We start from the raw sequence: 15,797 nt of genomic DNA, 5'->3' as shown, positions 1-15,797 counted from the left end.
ACATTGTATCCTGAAAAGAAACTAAAGTGTACAGTAAAGTGGGCCAGGGCTGGAATTCTAACTCAGCTGTTTACTGTGTAATCTTGGGCTATATATGTTACTTCTCCAAACATAAGTTTTTTCATCATAAAATGCAAATTATATCTAGTCTTGAGATTGGAAACAATTAAGAAGCAAAACAGATGAAGATTTAAATATAAAAACTAAATTAAACTGAATTTGAGGATGTGGCCAAGAGATTGGAAATAATTAAGAAGCAAAACACAGGAAACAGATGAAGATTTAAATATAAAAACTTTTAAAAACTAAATTAAGGGCTTCCCTGGTGGCGCAGTGGTTGAGAGTCCGCCTGCCGATGCAGGGGACACGGGTTCATGCCCCGGTCCGGGAAGATCCCACCTGCCGCGGAGTGGCTGGGCCCGTGAGCCATGGCCGCTAAGCCTGCACGTCCGGAGCCTGTGCTCCGCAACGGGAGAGGCCACAACAGTGAGAGGCCCGCGTGCCGCAAAAAAAAAAAAAAAAAAAAAACTAAACTAAATTAAGCTGAATTTGAGGATGTAGCCAAGGTGGATAGACATAATGAGCTTCTTAATATTTCATCCCACCATTAAACTTCCTCAACCAGGCTCAGGCAAAGAAGCTGCTTTTTTTTTTTTTTGGCCCTGCCTTGTGGCTTGTGGGATCTTGGTTGCCTGACCAGGGATTGAACCAGGGCCCTGGCAGTGAAAGTGCAGAGCAGTCCTAATCACTGGACCGCCAGGGAATTCCCAGCCACTCTTCTAAACTTATCACATGATCTAGCTGAGAACAGATCCTGGGTAAGGTGTCTCCTGACCTGGGAAGAGCAAGAGGAGGTGTGACTTGAGCTGGGCTTGCCCAGTCCCTGCTCCCAGTCTCAACCATCAGGCAAGGCCCTCTTCCTCCTCCTCCAAGAGTGAGTGAAGAGTGGTAAAGAGGAGACAATAGGTCGCCACCTCCCCACCCTGGAAAAATTAGAAGTGGGGGCGGAAATCTCCCTATACCACTTTGAAGATGATTATGAAGATAGACTACAGATAAGATATGCAAGATGCCTAACCAGAGCAACAGGCATTTTCAGTAGAGATAAATTCACCAAGACTTCATTTATCACATATAGCTTATTCCTTCTTCTGGTATTGAATTTAGTGAAATAGCTCTCTTTTTTTCTCTTATATAATATTCAACACTAAACTTTTTACTTATGAGAAAAGGGGATATTCTGTCTGAATCCGAGTTACTTGTAATTATGTATTCTGAATTAACTCATTGATTTTAAATATAATTCTCAAATTCCATTCCAGTAAGAATGTAGATTGGTAAAAAAAAAAAATGCCAGAAATAAGGTAATAGCAATCTGTAAACACAAGTATTAAATCTTACTATTCAGTTGTTTTTGTTGGTATTTTAGTTGATCACATTGAATGGTAGGTATTTAATTCATCTTTCCAGATAGAACAATTAGGCACCTTCTATTATTACACATACAAGTCAACAAAGGAGAATTTGGTAGCTTTCAACAATGATACTAACATATACTATTTATTAAGTGTTTTATAAAGTTTCAGGCACTGTGCCAGGTGCTTTATAAAGCTTTATTTCTAGTCCTACAACAACCCTGGAAGGAATTATTATTATGCCAATTTTATAGAAGAGAAAACTGAAGTTCAGAGACGTTGAGTAATTTTCAAAGTTGTAGATACAGATTGAAACTAGGAAAGTCAGAATTCTAACGCAGAACCCTGCAAAGCCTACATTTTTTCCTTTAAATAAGTCCTTCTGCCTCCCCCCACCCCAAGAACCTAAGGCGAAAAGAAAGAAAACAAGGTTGTAGTTCCATTAGCATAACTAATAAGTGACCTTGGCACTTCATTTAACGGAAGTTTTGTAATAAGGGGTAGGAAGACAACCCTTTTTTAACCCTCACATATGAGTTTAAACACATGATTCATTTTGAACTAAAATGTTTAGCTGATTCATCCAAACTATGTTGAGAGTTCAGAGAAAATGATAAAAGTTCTCCTGCATTTATTATAATTTGAAGCTTTTAATGGGCACACCATTGTTTCTAAAGTTCACCAATACCCTGTACTTCTCCTTTCATAGGATTCATCACATTGGGACAGGATAGGTGCTCATTATTCATTGATTATTTGAATGCACTAATTAATGACTAAAGGCATAGGGGTCTCAGAAGTGGTGTTAGAGGGTATTAACTTCAGGCAAGAACAGGAGAGATTCTGCAGGACCCAACCTTTCTCCAACTATAGCCATTCCTTTTGAAAATCAAAAATTGCTCACAATTGTGCACACCATGAAGCTTTGAACACTTTGTGCCATGTATAATACCTATTGTTGTATTTTCATAATTTTCATGTGTAACTGCAGAACCACCCTGCTTATTATAGACTCCTTGGAATTAATATAGACTGCCAAAGATCACCAAAGTGAAGACCATAAGCCAGCGTGAAATTGAGTATTGATGAGTTCCATGGAGAATCAGAGGTACTGATCTCTCTTGGTCCTCTCCAGTGAATTTTTCTCCAACAAAACTGAACTCCTCCGGGCTTGGTGAAGAGTGCATTAGAATGCAGAAAGGTGGAGCAGATCCTGTGTCCCCTTCACCCCTCCCAGAAGGCCAGGATTCCTGCTCAGGTCCTTGTCCATCTCCCCCCTCCTGACACATGGCCCATATCTGTCTACATGGTGTCTATAGCTCTCTCCTCAGATTCTGCCTGTAACTTCTCCTTAGCATCACCAATTATGTATGCTCTTCTCATGTAGGTTTTACTGTGTTATGTTATAAAATCACATTTTTATTTCAGTGTTTTAAAAGATTTAAGTACATAAAATTTCATGTAATCATATTTTACCATCTGTACACATCTTTAAAACAAAAGAAGGTGTTTTAAAAAAAGGCAATTTGGCTACAGATGTGCCTTAAATGTCTTCATCATTTAAGTGTTTTTTTTTTTTTTTCCCCATTTCTCTCTTTCTCTCTCTCTTGTTTTTAACTTCAGGGGAAAGTCCTAGATCCTATTTCCAAACCGAACACAAATTGTAATACAAAGCATCCTTTTATATAGACTCATCATTGCCATTTAGGGAATATTTATGTCTCAAATGGGAAAGGATGTTCAACTAAAAATGGGCATTTCTATTCTGGTCAAAGTCTTAACTGAAATTAAGTCTGCTGCCCATCTCTCTGTCTTAGAAGAACACTCATGTTAAGTCAGGAAAAGAACGAGAAGCTGAAGGAACTCTAGGCATAATTCAGGCACAAAACTGAGCTAGAGAGAAACATATATATATTCTTGAAATAGATGGTATTTCCACACTCCCCAAATTAACTGGTTAGTTGATTAACTATTTTTTCAGATATATAGATATAGATGTTGATATAGATACAATGTGTGTGTGTATAGATAGATATGTTTATCTATCTATGTATCTATACGTGGGGAAATATATAAGGAAGAATAATAGCTAACACTTACAAAGTACTTATTATGTGCTGGGCACTGTCTAAGCATCTTACACATACTAACTCATTGAATCCCCATGATAAGTCTATGAGGGGAGTATAATATTATCCACAGTTTTACAGATGAGAAAACTAAGGTGTAATAAAATACATTGCCCAAGATCACATAGATAGTAAGTGATGACTTGAGCCCAGACAGTCTTGCTCTAGACTTCATACGCTTTACCACCATGCCAAACCGCTTCTGTTGTCAGAGAAGGTACAACATAATGGGAAATTTAAATGTTCACATGTGAGAAGCTAAATGATAACTCAGTTCCACAATATGAAATGTCCCACAATAGTGTGTCCTAGGTGGCGCATGGGCTCTGAGGCCGTGAGAGCTGCAGATTTAGAGAATGTTTCCCTTGCCTATTTTACTCTGGACTGAAGTAACCAGGAGAAGCTTTTTAGGAAGAGAAGAATTGAAGAATTGGGTCTTTTTAACTGGAAGAATTGGATGAGAGAACAGAAGGCATTCTAGGTGAGAGGAAGGGCTTGAGCCAATATTCAGAGATCAAAATGAACAAAGCATTACTATAGGGGAGGAACAGGAAGACCAGCCTAACCAAAGCAACAGGTTCAAGCAGAGAAAGATAGATGTGTTTCCAAAGGTTGCTTAAATCCAGATGTTACAAGGATGTGACTCTCAGGCAAAGAATTTGGACTTCATTTCATAGATAAAGCAGAGCTGTCTTAAGAGGTCAAGTGCAAGAGTGGGAAAGTAAAAAAAGTATTTGGGGAATACAAATTTGGCAACCATGTGCAAAAATAGAAGGGATAAGAAAAAGGAAACAGGGCCTTACTCAGAAGTTTGTGCATTTTTCAAGATGAGGGCCTGGAATTCAATAGATATATTTTGAATAAATAAAAAAGAAGGCATAATACATTCTAGAACTATTACTAAGGAAATAGGAGGAATTGTATGAACTGTTCTGGAAACCTAAGGGAAATCATCAAAGATTATTTCAAAGGTTTTTAACCTGGGAAACACAGAGTAAGATGGAATCCAGATGAAAAGCAGATACAAACTGGAAATGAGGAGAGAGATTAGGGGTTTGAAGACAGATTCAGAAGCCATCTCCATAGATGGGGACTGATTTTGAAGAGAAGCTAGGGGACCGATAAGACCGGAGGTAATGTCCATGTATGAGGAATACGAAGTGGAAGAAAAGTTCTTGAAGGGAACTGAGAAGATGCAGTTATTAAAGTAGAGGCTGTGGAGAATCGGGATGGTATAAGCTTTATGGAAGCCGAGGGAGGAAGTGGTTTCAAGGAGTAAACTGTGGCCAACAGCTCCAAGAGTTGCAGACAGGAGGAGGAGACATAAGAACACAGAACAAGTTATCGGACCAGCACACTCACATTACACAATGTAGATATAAGTAGTCACAACTTCATTCTTTTAGCTTGTAATTACCGTAATTTTGTCAACATCACCATTACTCCCGGCAGCGCGTTTCCCGCCGCCGGGGTCAGCGGTCGGGGTTCGGGTCGCGGGGCGGAGGGAAGAGCGGATGGGAGGGAGGCGCCGGCGCCAGACGCGGAGGCAGGAACTGCGACCGGCCGCCGGGAGGCCGCGGAGGCCGCGACCACGGAGCTAGCCGAGCCGCCGCCGCCGCGCTCATGGCGGCCGCCAAGGACACCCACGAGGAGCACGACACCTCCACCGAGAATGCCGACGAGTCCAACCATGACCCCCAGTTTGAGCCCATAGTTTCTCTTCCTGAGCAAGAAATTAAAACGCTGGAAGAAGATGAAGAGGAGCTTTTTCCAATGCGGGCCAAGCTGTTCCGGTTCGCTTCCGGAGAACGACCTCCCGGAGGGGAAGGAGCTGGGTACAAGGCATGTCAAGCTGCTGAAGCACGAGGAGAAGGGGACCATCCGCTTCCTCATGCGCAGGGACGAGACCCTCCAGACCTGCGCCAACCACTGCATCATGCCGGTGGTGGAGCTGAAGCCGAACGCGGGCAGTGACCGCGCCTGGGTCTGGACTACCCACGCCGACTTCGCCGGCCAGCGCCCCAAGCAGGAGCTGCCGGCCATCCGCTTCCTTAACGCCGAGAACGTACAGAAATTCGAAGTTTGAAGAATGCAGGAAAGAGATTGAAGAGAGAGAAAAGAAAGGAACAGGCAAAAATGACAGTGCCGAGAAAGTAGCTGAGAAGCTAGAAGCTCTTTCGGTGAAGGAGGGCAGGGAGCCCGAGGACGAGACCAAAGAGGCGGCTGAAGAGGAGCAATGAGTCGGCTCCCGTTGTGTCCTTTCTCCCTGTCTTTTACCTTTTTCTTTTTTTAAATTTTGCCCTGCCCTCTTCTTTTTGGTTTGTTTTTATTCTGTTTTGTTTTTACAAGGGACTTTATATAAAGTACTGGCCTCCAGTATTCAGGTTGTTTTTTTCTAAGTTTTTGCCCTAATGAAAACGACTTCAGAAAATCCGTTACCCAGTCGTGAGAATGTACTGTGCTAACTTTCTTTTCCATAGTGGAAACATTTATCTGTAGTCATCAAAATAGCAAACAAAACATTTGTTGAACCTGAAAAAAAAATATTCCTTATTGGGTAAATCAGTCCCTACTTAGACACCCAGTCAATCAATAATACTTATTGAGCACTCATAATAAAACAACAGGGAGGAAGCTTGGTGGGACGGGTGGAAGCAAGTGTAACTCAACAGTAAAATAAAATGGTTTCTAAGCCATAGAGCTTGGGTGATCTTATTCCTTTTCTTTAGGTACATGGAGAATAGATGCAGGAAGATAACATGGTGATAAAAAGCTTATGAACTCACTCACAATAGGTCCAAAGAGTGTCCTGGCAAAGGTCTTTGAAAGTGGGATCTTTATTTGGAAAAACCATTCCCCACAAACACAGGAGGCACCTCCCAAGGGAAGTTCCCTGTGATCTTCCATGTCAGGGACCTAGTGGATGCTGCTGACTTGAAAGGCTCTTGAGAATTAGTGAAGAGAATAGGTAGGCTGGGGTCCACCAATACACACACCCATGCAATTGGGGGCCATGTTTCACATCTCTCTGGTCTTCATTCTGTGTGACCTACTACGTAAGAGAATGTGCCTGGGAATCGGATCTGGATTCAAACCCCAGCTCCTCCGTTTATCAGAATTGTGGTTTGGAAAGCCATTTAATCCCTCTGGACTTTATTTTTGTCATCTGTGAAGATGGAAGTAATAACCCTATATCAAAGATTATTGTTAAATGCTCTGTTCATGTGACACTAAATACATGGTAGCTACTCTAATTACTATCTGAGGACGTGTGATGCAAACAATGATTATCCTAGTTGATTACGAGGACTGAGTAGTGTCAGAAAAATCTCAATCCTGATTCCCTTTACTACATGATAAAATGACTTGCAACTTTAAACTTTTTCAAAGCACTTTCGTATCTGCTAATACATGTTATCCTTACAAGAAACCTTCGAATGTGTGTGTGTTCGTTATTGCTCCTATTTTGATGGAGAAAGAGGGCCTCAGAAGGGGACAAGGACTTATTTCAGTCACAAAAGGGGAAGGTCACAGAGTCTGCACTGGAACCCAGGGCTGCTCCCTCCTGTCAGAGCCTGATGGGAAAAGCCAAGAATCTGCTGCCACTTTTCTTGCCAAAATACCCCTCCACTTATGTAGTGAACACAATGCAGAGACGAGTTAATTCTCTAGTCACATCAAAGAGCTGCTTGTTGAACTTTCGACTTTTGGCAAGTCGTGCATCATTTCTTAGCTTCAGCAATTCCTTGACACTTTTCCTGCTTTAACTTTTATTTTTCAAGGCACTTTTCAATTTACTCTGTTGTGTTCTCGATTAGTAGGCATTGTTTGCATCCTTTCTGCATCTCAAAAAAATGTGGTTTGTTTATGTTTCCATTAGTTGACATTACCATCCAAATGCTTATTCAGATCAGAATATTGGTTTGGATATATGTGGTGCGTGTATGGTAGTGGGGGTGGTGGGAGGTGATCTCAAAGATGTTCAGACACGTCATATTACTTTAAATCCTCCGATTTTAAGGATAAAGTGCACTTGTCTTCAACTTCGTACACCAAGTTAATTGACTGGTCCATTACTTAGTGGATTTTGTACTTGATTGGGAGGTGTAAGGCCCTAGACAAGCAGAACTCAGCCTTATATAGTTTTGTTTACCTCTTAGGACCCTGTGGCAGGTAGGAGTGAGGGTGGGAGATGGAGGAGAGGGTCAAAAGTACAAGACTGCAAGTACTGAATCCATCTCCAGTGGAGGGGATGAGGATCCTGAATAGCTCCGCCCTACAACTTGTCCACGGTTGTGTGAGCCCAGGGAAACTACAGAGAATTCTTCAAGCCTCCTCTTGCAGTCTTCAATCATCTCAGGAAACAGACTGCTTCAGTCATCGTTCTCCTTCTAGAAGGAAGATGACTAGAAGAAAAGTTGAAAGTTTCCCTCAAATTGCTCCCCCTAGAGTTTTTGAGAGGTAGGACCTAGAGTACCTTGCCATCCAGTAAGAGAGCCAGACCTGGGGGTGCGGGGGAAGGACTAGTGTTCCTGCATTCTGATGCCATACATTCATTTTACTCTGATTTAAAATGTATTTCTCCAAGTTACCAATTTTTATACTGTAAGACAGATGACATTTTGATCCTACATGATATATTTCTATTCAAAGGGTTTTAGGATATATTTGTTCATTAGTATGTAAAGCTGAGAAGTATCGACTCTAAAGTTACTGGTAACACTGAATCTATTACTTTTATGAAAAGACAATGAATATTCTTCCCCCGGAGTGAAGATATATTTTCCGTTACCATATCAGGGCATCAGAGGAAAGCAGTTTCCTTGAACCATTACTCTCTGTCCCTTTCACTTCACTGACCAATCACAGAGGTTTGAATCCTAAATTTAACTTTGGAAGTTTGCTACAAGTTTCAAAGAATTTGCTAAATAGGTTTCAAATGTTAGTCCTTTGTGCCTTGGGAATAAAGAATTAAAAGAAGAATGATGGTTACTTTTATAGTAAAAACTTGGCACAAAATGAAACGGTTTTTTTCTCTCGCTCTTTTTCCATGTGCTCACCTAAAGCAATAAACGTGTGGATGATTACCCCTGAGTTTTTCCAACAAGCTCAAGGAAGTTTAATGGCCTGAACAATGTGCTTTTTAAGAAGATCACTGTAAACATTCATTTCAGTTCAAGGAGTATCTTTCAAAGTTATTCTGGGACAAATATGGTGCAAAGAAACATGAGAGAGAGAAAAGAAACAGGAACCCCAGGCTCTCGCTCTAGTCGTCTGTGGCCCCTGCACTGTCTGGCTGTTCTTTCCTAGCTCTTCATCCTCTACTAACTTCTGTGTGTTGGAGTCTCCAAGGCGCTGTCATTGGAGTGCCAGCCTTGGAGCAAGCCTTTCGTCTTCTCTATCTGTACTCTCTCCCTAGGTGTAGTGGGCTGAGTGGTGGCCCCAAAGAGATGTCACCATCCTAATTCCCAGAATTTGTGAGTGTTACCTGATTTTGGAAAAGGAATCTTTGCAGATGTAATTAAATTAAGGAATTTGAGATGAAGAGATCATCCTGGATTATTCAGGTGGGCCCTAAATCCAATGACAAATGTCCTCATAAGAGAAACACAGGGGAGATTTGGCAAACAGAAGAGGAGGCATTGTGACCAAAGAGGTAGAGCTTGGAGAGGTGTGGCCAAAAGGCCGCAGTCAAGGATTGCTGACAGCCACCGGCAGCTAGAAAAAGTGAGGAATGGATTCTCCCCTAGAGTCGCCAGAGGGAGTACAGCCCCTACAGACACCTTGATTTTGGACTTCTGGCCTCTAGACTGTGAAAGAATACATTTGTGTTGTGTTAAGCCACCAGTGTGTACTCAGTTCGTTATATCATCCACAGGAAATTAATACACTAGGGAATCCCATCTAGTTCTCATCTTCAAATTCCACCTATAAATTTAAATCTCCAATCCTGACTGTCCTCTGTCCTGACTGTCCTCCAATCTTGACACCCCCTCATGAGGTGCCACACTCATGTATCTAACTGCCTGCTTCACATCTGCACTTGGATACCTAATAGACATCTCAAACTTAGTATGGCCAACAGAATTCTTGATTTCTATCTCCTGCACCCACCGCTCTGTTTCCTAGTCTTCCCTGTCAATAAATGGCACTACCATCTCAGGCTTAAGGCTTAGGTCCAACTACTTCATGGCTCCAGCAAAGAACCTAAGCAACATGCTTGATTCTTTTCTTCCTTTCAACCCCCTCTACCTAATTCCTAGATGAATCCTCTTGGCTACCATTTCAGTCCATTGTGTCTGACCTAAGCTTATGCTGTAGCTTTCTGATTTCTTCCCTGCCTCTACTCTTGTCTCTTTCCACAAAAGCCAGTGTAAACGTCCTACAGTGCAACTCATTTCTTATCACTCTCTGCCTAAGATGTTCTAATAGCTTCCCACTGCGCTTAGGATAACATCCAAATGTCTTATCTTGGCCTACAGCAGTGGTTCTCAACTGGAGACTATTTCACCCTCACAATGCCAAAGACATTTGGCACTTTCTGGAGACGTGTTTTGGTTGCTACTACTGGGGAGAGCCTACTGGAGTCTAGTGGGTAGAGCCCAGGAATGCTGCTAAACACCTTGCACTACACAAAACAGGGTCCAACAAGAAAGAATTATCTGGTCTCAAATGTCAATAGTGCCAAGGTTGAAAAACCATGCCCTACAGAGTCCACATGAGTTGATACCTGCCTTTTACTGCCTCATTTCCTTCTACTTTTCCTCAAATATGCTAAGCTTGTCCACATCTCAGAGCCTTTGAATATACTCTCCCTTTGGACTGCAACATACTTTTCCTAGTATGTTGCATCCCATCTTTGCATTTCTGTATCTTTGTTATCCAGGTGTAAATTCTAATACTACCTCCTCAGAGAGGCACCACCCATCTAAAGCAGCCTCCACCCCATCCTATCCCTGCTCTGTTGCATTAGCCTGTTTTTACCCTCTATATTGCTCTTATTGGTACTTTATTTTATATTTTTATGAGTTTATCATTGGCTTCTTCCCTCTAAAATTGCAAAGTCCTTTAGGGTCTTTCACGTTCACTGCTGTTTGCCTGCATCTAGAGCAGCACCTGGCACAGAGTAAGTGCTTAATAAATATTCATCAAATCACTGACACGCAAATGTAAAGCAATAGAGAATTAAGTAACCCATAAAATGTTTGGTCCCAAAAGTGATGCAGTGAATCACCAGGAAGGCAAGCTTATTTCTAATCCCTTGTCAATTTCTAGTATATGGCTCTTTGGATGTTACCTTCATTTAAGTCTTAACTCCACTGACAGGATAACAAGCTAGGGCCTTGTTTGTAGAAAAGATGTAATTTTACTTTTGAATCTATTGTTTTGAAGACAGAGCAGGCTTTCATGTAGTGGATGACTGGCAACCAGCTGTTAATGTGGTTGTAGATTTGAAGAATCCACGTAGAAGCAATGGCTGAATCCCTGAGAGCAGAGAAGCCCACTGAGGGATTGCTTTCAGAGAGAAAAGCCAAAAATTTGCCCTGAGAGAACCTACTGTTAGGAATAGAGGAGAAAGAAGAGTCAGCAAAGGAAATAGAGAAAATCTGATTAGAAAAGTAATAGGAAAACAAAAGAAAAAGTTTCTGAAGCCCCAATCACGGAGTGACAGAAGACAGTCAATTTATAAAGGAAGCATTGATAATGCATTTTTGGAACTTTTATGCCTTTGGGTTGGGGGTACATGTTCCTTCCCTTAATCAGTGCACAGCTAAAAATTTTCTGGCAATGCAAAAATAAACTTAGCTGTAAAGTACCTACAAACAGAGAAGGTAATGAAAATATTCAGTTCTTACTTAAAAAAAAAAACCTTAACCTTGCTATGAATTCTCCATAATTGTAAAGGGTTTCAGGATAATCCTCAGGCCCCTAATTTTTCTATTATCTATTTTACTTATTATGGAAAAACTTTTATCATTTCTAATAGAGCCTAAGTGTTGGAAATAGAAGTCATTTTTTCCCCTTTCATCCTGTGTTGAGTGGTTGAGAAATCAGCTAGGGAGATTGGCAAAATTCAGAACTGGCAGAAACTTCCATCTGCCCCAAACTGATCCACTCATGTTTCCATGTTTGGAAATGGTTTCTTGGGCTTATCCACATTTTGTTGGCAGGTCGTATCTTTGGAGAATGACAGGCACTTTTCTCCCTACTACCCTACTAGCCATGATCCTGGGCTTGAGGAATGCAAACTGTCTGTAATGTCCAAAAGCTGAGGGCAAATCAAACTGAGGGAAATTACGGGTGCAGCCATTGGGTGAGAACTTACTCCACTGCAGATACACATTACTGAGCTTGCCTCGTGGTGGTGTATTTTGTCCCATCATATGAAAAGAGAAATGAAAGAGAGGACATGTATGAAAGTAGGGTAGAGAATGAGAGTTAAACATGTCTGAGGATGAATTAAATTATTACATTTGAGATGCTAAGAAGAAATAGAGAGGGGATGGGATTGCAGATCACAGAAAGCCAAGTCTGACAGGACAAGCACAGTTAATCTTAGGTGGGTCAGAGGATGGCAGTTCAGACAGAGGGACTCAATAACAATGGCTGTGAAGCTCTCCACCATCCATTCAGGCTGCTGGAGTGAAAAGGGAAACAAAATGTGGTTTATTTCCATCATCTCTCCCTCTAGCTCCCACACCTCAGAACTCAAGCAATACCTTTTGGCCAGAATTGAGATATGAGCTCTCTAGGGAGGAAGAAAAGGCAGTCTCCCTCTCCCTGGCAGTTTCTGGGTGGAGTCAACAGCTAGGAGAGGCTTGAATTCATTTCTCTTCCCCAGAGGCTGCGCCTCTGGAGCACAGCTCCCTCCTTACCCAGCAGATCCCAAGGGAGGAACTTCTCTGCAGTTTCACATGGAGAAGGGAAGCCAGGGTATGACTGGAAGGTCTGGTCATGAAGCTGTGGGATTTGGGATTGGACCGCAGGGCTGCTGCTAGGTCATATGGAACATTTATGCAAAACTAAAAAAAAGAATGCCACTTCTTCTGGGATGATGCAATCCAAATCTGGGGTGCAAGACTTGGAAAGTGAAAGATCCCCTAAACTGTTCCTCTTGGGCAGGGTGCAAACTGAACAAATGGTGACCCAGTCTGTCCCAGGTTGTATAGATTCTATAAATTCAAAAGGTTGAATAAATTGATGAGATTCTTATAGGACCTGAATCCACTGATGTACTACTTGAAGAGTAGGTCCTTCCTCACAAGGCTCTAAATGATTAGCTAATAACATGGGAGTGTTTAAGGAACTGTACCTCACAATGGGTACATCTTTTCCCTCCTTCTTATCCAGTTACTTTAAAATAAGAGTAACAATGGTTAGCTTTTACTGAGCACACTTGACAGGTTCCAGACACTGCACTAAGTCATTTACAGAGATTAAGTCAATGAATTCTTAGAATAACCCTGTAACCTAGGTGGGTATTATTATTCCCATTTAATGTTTCAGAAAACAGAGGCTTAGGTGGTTGAACTAGTAAGTGGTTTTTAACCTGGAGCCCATTTTAACTCCCACTCTATGCTGCTATTCCCTTTTCTTTCCCTCCCTCCCTTCTTTTTCTCCTTTCTCTCAGTCTCTCTCTGTCTCTGTCTCTCTCATGTTAATAAGGTATTCATTGAACTTCCTGATAACTCTACAATTGACCTTTTAGCTCTGATATTCCCAGACACTGGGCTTTCCAAACAAATTGCTTCCCTTTGTTGTTTGGGGTTTGCCTCAGAGCCAGAATTTTGAAAACCCTGGCTTCAGGTTTCCACACCTAATCCTTGCCAGGCAGTAATACATTTCAGCACACAAACAAGAAAACAAAGCTCCACTTGGTCCTTGGCCTGAGGCTCTGTGGCTTTTCTGGCCAACCCAACCAAAAGCACAATGGGAAACCCCTCATCCATGGTCATTTCTAGATAACCATTTGCCATCTGGGGAAAATGAATATAGAATAGTACCTGGTAGTTTCTATACAAAGAGGTTCCATGTTTTCCCCCCATGTTTCTGGCACAGCTCTGGATAATTCCCTTAGATATTAGCCATCTCCTCAAGAAATCATAAGATATACAGCATCTTAAGTAAAATTTATAACACCAGAGCCTCTATGGTGGTATTCCCTTTGACTTTGCTTTGAAAAACCTTATATTTTACAAAAAATGTAGCGTCTACTTAAAACATGGACCTATCGGGGCTTCCCTGGTGGCGCAGTGGTTGAGAGTCCGCCTGCCGATGCAGGGGACACGTGTCCGTGCCCCGGTCCGGGAAGATCCCACATGCCGCGGAGCGGCTGGGCCCGTGAGCCATGGCCGCTGAGCCTGCACGTCCGGAGCCTGTGCTCCGCAACGGGAGAGGCCACAACAGTGAGAGGCCCGCGTACCACAAAAACAAAAACAAAAAAAACATGGACCTATATCCATGCACCTTTAACCTTTGTTAGAGAATATGATGTAATGAAGATACACAGCTAATCCATAAAATGTCTAATTTTCGTGAAAAATGTGTAACATCCAATATATTAACATCCAAATAAAATAAACTAATGTTCTTTATTCTTGGTTTCCAAAGACTGTAGAACATTTCCTTCTTTGGCCTTGGAGAAATTTGCTCTGGGATTTCAGCCTGGCCCTTGACTTGCTGAAAGACTACAGACTTAGAACAAAGCGAGCTGGCTGAGAACAAAGCAACTAGTGAAAATGAAAGTAAGAGGTCTAGAGCCCGAGGCTTAGCATGTGTTCCTTTTTTTTTTTTTTTAACATCTTTATTGGAGTATAATTGCTTTACAATGGTGTGTTAGTTTCTGCTTTATAACAAAGTGAATCAGCTATACATATACATATGTTCCCATATCTCTTCCCTCTTGGGTCTCCCTCCCTCCCACCCTCCCTATTCCACCCCTCTAGGTGGTCACAAAGCACCGAGCTGATCTCCCTGTGCTATGCGGCTGCTTCCCACTAGCTATCTATTTTATATTTGGTAGTGTATATATGTCCATGCCACTCTCTCACTTTGTCCCAGCTTACCCTTCCCCCTCCCCGTGTCCTCAAGTCCATGCTCTAGTAGGTCTGCATCTTTATTCCCGTCTTGCCCCTAGGTTCTTCATGACCATTTTTTTTTAGATTCCATATATGTGTTAGCATGTGGTATTTGTTTTTCTCTTTCTGACTTACTTCACTCTGTATGACAGACTCTAGGTCCATCCATCTCACTACAAATAACTCAATTTCATTTCTTTTTATGGCTGAGTAATATTCCATTGTACATATGTGCCACATATTCTTTATCCATTCATCTGTGGATGGACACTTAGGTTGCTTCTGTGTCCTGGCTAAAGAATGAAATTAGAACACTCCCTAACACCATACACAAAAATAAACTCAAAATGCATTAAAGACCTAAATGTAAGGCCAGACACTATCAAACTCTTAGAGGAAAACATAGGCAGAACATTCTATGACATAAATCACAGCAAGATCCTTTTTGATCCACCTCCTAGAGAAATGGAAATAAAAACAAAAATAAACAAATGGGACCTAATGAAACTTAAAAGCTTTTGCACAGCAAAGGAAGCCATAAACAAGATGAAAAGACAACCCTCAGAATGGGAGAAAATATTTGCAAATGAAGCAACTGACAAAGGATTAATCTCCAAAATTTACATGCAGCTCATGCAGCTCAATATCAAAAAAACAAACAACCCAATCCAAAAATGGGCAGAAAGGCTTCTCTCGTGGTGCAGTGGTTGAGAGTCCGCCTGCCGATGCAGGGGACACGGGTTCGTGCCCTGGTCCAGGAGGATCCCACATGCCGCGGAGCGGCTGGGCCCGTGAGCCATGGCCGCTGAGCCTGTGCGTCCGGAGCCTGTGCACCGCAACAGGAGAGGCCACAACAGTGAGAGGCCCACGTACCACAAAAAATAAACAAAAAAAAAAACAAACAAAAATGGGCAGAAGACCTAAATAGACATTTCTCCAGAGAATATATACAGATTGCCAACAAACACATGAAAGAATGCTCAACATCATTAATCATTAGAGAAATGCAAATCAAAACTACAATGAGATATCATCTCACACCGGTCAGAATGGCCATCATCAAAAAATCTACAAACAATAAATGCTAGAGAGGTTGTGGAGAAAAGGGAACCCTCTTGCACTGTTGGTGGGAATGTAAATTGATACAGCCACTATGGAGGTTCCTTAAAAAACTA

The 15,797-nt window shown here is 41.8% G+C and overlaps 1 protein-coding gene, 1 long non-coding RNA gene and 1 pseudogene across 8 annotated transcripts in view; 2 read left to right on the top strand and 1 right to left on the bottom strand.

Moving 5' to 3' along the window:
• Positions 1-15,797, bottom strand: part of LOC116753884 — a 289,521-nt gene that overhangs the window by 62,809 nt on the left and 210,915 nt on the right. The window lies entirely within an intron of this gene.
• The window catches only part of SYNPO2 (synaptopodin 2), a 178,683-nt gene that overhangs the window by 67,033 nt on the left and 95,853 nt on the right, over positions 1-15,797 (top strand). The gene's annotated exons all lie outside the window — the stretch shown is intronic.
• LOC116753883 lies at positions 5,090-5,784 on the top strand (annotated as a pseudogene).

The sequence above is a fragment of the Phocoena sinus genome, chromosome 5 (genome assembly GCF_008692025.1).
Source record: "Phocoena sinus isolate mPhoSin1 chromosome 5, mPhoSin1.pri, whole genome shotgun sequence".
Classification (NCBI taxonomy): Eukaryota; Metazoa; Chordata; class Mammalia; order Artiodactyla; family Phocoenidae; genus Phocoena; species Phocoena sinus.
Note: the sequence above shows the minus strand (reverse complement) of the source record. Positions and strands in the feature narration are given on the sequence as shown.